Genomic DNA, 6,000 nt, shown 5'->3' on the forward strand with positions numbered 1-6,000 from the left:
CTGCCTTTCCAGAGGGTGGACTCTTCTCACCGAGAATCGATCTGGCTAATTATTCCCTTTGTCTACTCATCCTTCTCAACTCTTCGATGCCATTTTACAGGTTCACTTGAATTTTTCTAAATGATTGTGTCAGCTGAATTTGTTAGGGTGTGATTCTCAGACAACGGAACATATGACAATTAATAAAACAGAACCTAAAAATCATCTAAATAGAATAATCATAAAATTCATTATATATCATATGTTTCATGGATTACAAAACGATTCATATAAAATGACATATGAAATAAAATATAAATACAACGACATAAAAGTAAAACAAAGTAAACAACTCTATTTAAGGCGAAATCAACTATAATATCAAAAAGATTTATGTGTTTATAAAGTTAGATAACAAAGAAAATAAATAGCAAATCAATGACTACATGGTAATGTGCATAAATTTAATCTTTTTTTTAAAGGTTTAGGAAGCACAATTTATTATTACAACTTTTAATTCTTCTTTACGCTTTCAAATTATAGATAAATGAATATTTATGATCACTAACATTTGTATGTTGGAATTAGAATTTATCTTAATATGTAATTATCAATTAAGAATAATTCTTAATATTTATTATTTAATCAACAGATATACAGATCATCCCTGGTATAGTATCAATATGGATAAGTGTCATAAGAATATAAGTATTAACAGATATCAATAATGATTTAAATTAACTAAAAATGAATAGCTGGAGCTAATATCATCAATGTAATAATATTGCACCTAACATACAGGCTAAACACTCTCATCGGGGAACTACAATAATAAAGTGTCATCACGTAAATAAGTACTGGCCGAGTACTACATCACGCCACCATAACTCAAGTGTATGATCAAGTACTCTGGTACAAGACTAGACTCGAATATTTCACTTTTAGGGTTTTATTTTACCATCTTTGTTATTTTACTTTAATTTTTTTATCATCATTATTTCATTCTAAGTTCATATCTTGTTGGTTAGTTTAAATGGCCAACCTAAGTCAACTTTTCATATCAAATATATTAATTCATTCAAGTATCCTCATAAATTTTATAGGTAAAAATTATGAATAAGAAAACTACAAGTATCAACAGATAGAATATCAAATATTATAGAGTATAGAAGATCAAGTAAATCAAAAAGATAGGTATAAGATTAATTTAGTTTGTTTAATTTTTAAAATAACTTTTTCCATCTTAATCATCATATGAAACCGCTTGTAAAGATGAAATAACATTAATTATTTACTCTCTAACAATTTAATTATTTTAAACCTTCATTTCATTATTTTATTTTTTTTTAAAAAATAGTTATACAAGCATATACATATAATCAATTTCTCTATTTATTCATAGACAAGGATAATTATTTGATAGTCAAAGGATAGATGTACCCACCACATTATGTACAATAAAAACTGAGTAACAGGTCATTGTGCTCCACTCATTTTGGTATCTACAAACATAATACAAAAAATATATCAAATAATCATAATATTATCCAATAAAAATAATGACTTAACATCGAAACATTTTCTAGAGTTCGAAATTGATAAATTATTTTGATCTGACTACCTCTTAAGATTTAACATTCTACCACCTTTCCGATTTAGATAGTCTTCCTAACTACAAATCAAATCGATTAACATAAAGTATACCTTCTAAAGTTGCTATGGTCACTGGAAAAGAGAGCAGCAATGTGTCTCTTCCATTGTTGGGAGGGGTCAGGGCAACAACTAGGGTTCTTTTCCTCTCTTCGTTGGCAACTCCTACAAGATTCAACAGTCGCTGTCAAGAAGCAAGGACAACAAGAGTGGGTATTCACTAGGAAAAGAAAGACGGCAACTAGGGTATTTCTGTTGAAGTTGTTGAAGAAGAAGAGAGTGTTGAAAATAAAAGAAAACAGAAATGGAGGATCTTTCTCTCTTTACTGGTAGCCATGACAAGCTCGGCATGACCACAACTAGCTCTAGTGGAGCTCTGGCAAATGTGATTGGTTGGAAAAATAACAATAACAACAATAAAAAGTCAACAACAACTGTAAAATACCGAAAATGAGCGAATCACCATAAGAGAATTTTTAGGAATTTTCAGAAATTTTTTGAGAATTTTTCGGAGACCGTATGATGTAGGTTACCGAGATAAATATTGGGTCACGAAAAAGCTTGTTTAGGTACCCCATTTAAACGAGGAAAAGTTGAATTTTTCATTTTTCTTTTCTTGTTTTTTCTTTTATTTTTTCTCCTCTCCCGCCGCCGTGCCCTAACCCCTCTCTTTTCCCCCACGCCTTCTCTTCTCCCGATCTCCTCCCTAACCACTCCTTTTCCCAACCGGCGCCGCACGCGACAATTTCTACTTCCTCGCGATTAAAGCCGTGGTCGAGGATTTTGCATCTTCTTCTTCTTCTTCTTCTTCTTCTTCTTCCCTGTCTCCGTTGCTGAGATCAAGACGCGTCGCCGCCCCTCTCCGATCTCCTCTGTGCCAGCCACCGAGATTCCCTAGCCGATCTCTCACCATGCCCTAGCCTTCCGCGGCATCTCCTCACCCGATCCTCATCTTCCTCGCGCCGCCTGTGCCCTAGTTGCTTCGGCGCCACCGGATCAAGTCGAAGCCACCACTGATCGCCGGAGTGGAAGGGCTATCAGGACTCCGAGGGTCAGCGATCGAGTCTTCTTCTTCCCCTCTGGATTTATTTTATTTTTCCACCGACTCGGTGCCCTAGCAGTGGTCTTTGAGTAGGTATTCGGCCCTAACCTCTGCTTTGGATATCTGATCTTTAGGTGAGTTGATTCTGGATTTCTAGTTTCAAGATCTGCTGGTTTCCAACCAACATATTACTGGTAACTGGAAGTTTCCTTCGCTAGAATCCTTGATCGTCATCAGCAACTGGGGAGGAAGAGGTAAGATGAATAGTTTTGGTTGGAATTAGGTTATGGTTGAACTAGTGATTTCCATTCCTTGATCTGATCCGTGATCTCCACTCTTGATCTCATGGTTGAATTCCGACCACTAGGGAAGAATCCAGCAAGGTGATTTTCGCTTTGAGGAGTTCTTGTCCAGCAGTTGCTTACCTTGAATTGCAGCAACCGACAACCCCTCATTCCAGCAGCAAACAACCTTTCATCAGCAGCAAACAACGGCTGTGATTTGAGGTAAAGTATAGGATCATGATACATTTTGTAGTGAATTTGGATTTACATGATTAAATGTTATTCATCTGGTTCGTTAGGTTTAACCCGTATGATGGAATAATTAACCCTAGTTGAACGTTGTGTTATATTTAATTAGGGTTAAAGTGTCGGGTCTAATCTAAGCTGCGGTTAGATCCAAATTGTTAGTTAACTGAGAATAAATGAACGAAATATGGTTTTGGTAATTACGAAATTACTTTAGCTATGTGATATATATATAGCTAAATTAAATGTGGTCATTACAGGACGTTGATTTGGGACGAGCACTTCGACGCAGAGGTTATTTAGCTTGATCTCCATTTTTGAGGTGGGTACTTTGACTTATCTTTTAGATATTGTCGTTTGATATGCATAGTAATATTTAACGAGTAGTAATATTTATATTCATTTCTATATTGGTATGTCATTATCTAGTACCTGAGCATGCTGTATTTATTACCTGCTTTTGCATTCATGTTCCTTTGATTATTTATGTCCTTAAGGTAATGACATATCATGCCTTATTATGTTCAGGACATTGATTTATTTTACCATACCTAACCTGTGTACCTAGGACATTCTATTTGATCCATATATCTTTTGATACACATTTTGTAGAGATGGATAGGATCAGGATATTTCTATGCTTAGTGTCATGCATCATCTCGCATGATCGCATACTGCGCGATAGTTGACTCTATTATTGTTGAGCACATCATCAATTTCATGGATCTGCACACACAACTACTCATGGGTTAGTAGTCTTTATCAGGCAGGGTGTGTTGCAGCAGGTTGCTCTGTCAAGGGCTCCGCTGGTCCACTCATGGGTAGTGTGACGCAGCATGGTAGCAAGACAGGGATCCCTCTTCTGGATTGTTTCAGGGAGATGAGAGCATTGAGCTCCCCCACTTATGATTTGGGGTAAGGAGGATATGTGTACTCCGACAGCATCCCGTCTACTCGGTCACTCAGGAGCAGTGATGGCAGAGTGCACGGTTGTCACAACCCTACCCACTCGGTCTCACCATCGTGTGTGAGACGGCTGACTGGCGTCAGGGGTGACCAGGACATGTTGCATCATATGCACTGACTGCATTTATTACTTGTGTTTGCTGCACTTTACATGTTGCATATTTGGTGGATGCATATGTTTGACATGCATACAGGATTTATGCTACTCTCGGTCTGACGACTTTGTTATCCCTATCCCCAGGTCCTGGTTAGTATAGATACTCCTTCTCCTTACACTTTTGCATTTTTCATATGATATATCTAGGAGTCTGTACGCATATTTATTATTAGTTGTTATTTCTTACTATACATGTTAGTAGTTACCCGCTAAGGAGTTGACTCACCCCGTTGATATTACCATTTTCAGGTTGAGGCTGTCAGGAGGATTTCCAGTCACTAGTCTTCCCTCCAGATTGCGAGGATTTCCGTTTTGGATCTTTTCCTTAATTTTTTTTTTCTTCTTATTATGTTATCGTCTATGTTTTCAAACTTGTATCTTTTTGACACTTTGGATCTTGTATGGTTCTTTATTATCGATGGATTTTCATTTGATATATCTTCCTACATACCTGTCCGGATGACAGAAGAGGTAGGTTTGGATGTATGCTGGTGATTTGAGTTTTTATGGGTGTAGTTGAGTAGGATATTTGAGATGATTTCCTTATCGTTGCTTTGGTTTGGTTTTTTTTTACTATTAAACTGCGTTGGTGCCTTGCTTATATATATATATATATATATATATATATATATATATATATATATATATATATATGTTCCGGCTGTGTTGGCCAAGGTTTGTGTGGCCCAGAGAGGTTGTAGGTATGCCTCAAATTGTCACTCGTACAGGGGAGATGTTGCCAAAATTTCTTCTGACAGAGACTCCCCCGGGGTGTGACAACAACAACAACAAAGGTTGTTGCTCTTGTAGTTGGGAGAGGACAATAGCTAGGGTTGCTTTTCCCCTTTCTCCTAGAGACTTAGGCTAGCTTCGGTGAGCTCCGACAGTGTAGGACCGTTAGATTCGATAGAGGGGGGGGGGGTGAATATCGATTCGAAAAAGACGAGTATAAACGCAGCGGAAAAATAAAATAGACACAGATGTTTTTACTTCGTTCGGAGCCTGTGACGACTCCTACTCGAAGGCCCGTGGTCCTTGACCACTTTCGTTGGGCAATCACTAACAAGTCGAAATATGATTACAGAATAAGTACAGGAAATGCTAGTGACAATAAAGCAATATCGACAAAGAAAATTAAATAAAAACCGGAGGAGCACTTTTGTCGGAGCGTTGTTGACGTCGCACTTGAACGTCGAGCAGCAAGACCAGCAGTAGAAGAGTTCTCAGTAAAAATTGATTGTTCTGAAGCTCCTGTCTGGGGCTTCTTTTATATGCTGTTCCAGGCGCCTGGATCCCTTCCGGGCGCCTGGAATGTGACGTAGCTGCACAAACCATGATGCTCCACGTGGCGACGACTCAGCTGGATAGAATTCGCCTTCCGGGCGCCCGGATCCCTTCCGGGTGCCCGGACCTCCGGGCGCCCGGACCACCTTGTTTCAGAAAACTCCCTTTTCCTGCAAAACAAAGTTAGTCCGAGGCAATATATACCCTGCAACATAGATTATTAGCACATTTATAATAGTATGAATTAGCACAAGTTAGTATGACTTAGATTCCGTCTTTCCGAGACCGGAATCTAGTCACGATCTCGACTTAGATATCCGAAATGGATCTAAGTCGGATCGACGCCTAATGTTCCCTTCCCGGGAACGCGTCCTCGCATTCACTCCCCTCCA

The sequence above is a fragment of the Zingiber officinale genome, chromosome 4B (assembly GCF_018446385.1).
Source record: "Zingiber officinale cultivar Zhangliang chromosome 4B, Zo_v1.1, whole genome shotgun sequence".
Lineage (NCBI taxonomy): Eukaryota > Viridiplantae > Streptophyta > Magnoliopsida > Zingiberales > Zingiberaceae > Zingiber > Zingiber officinale.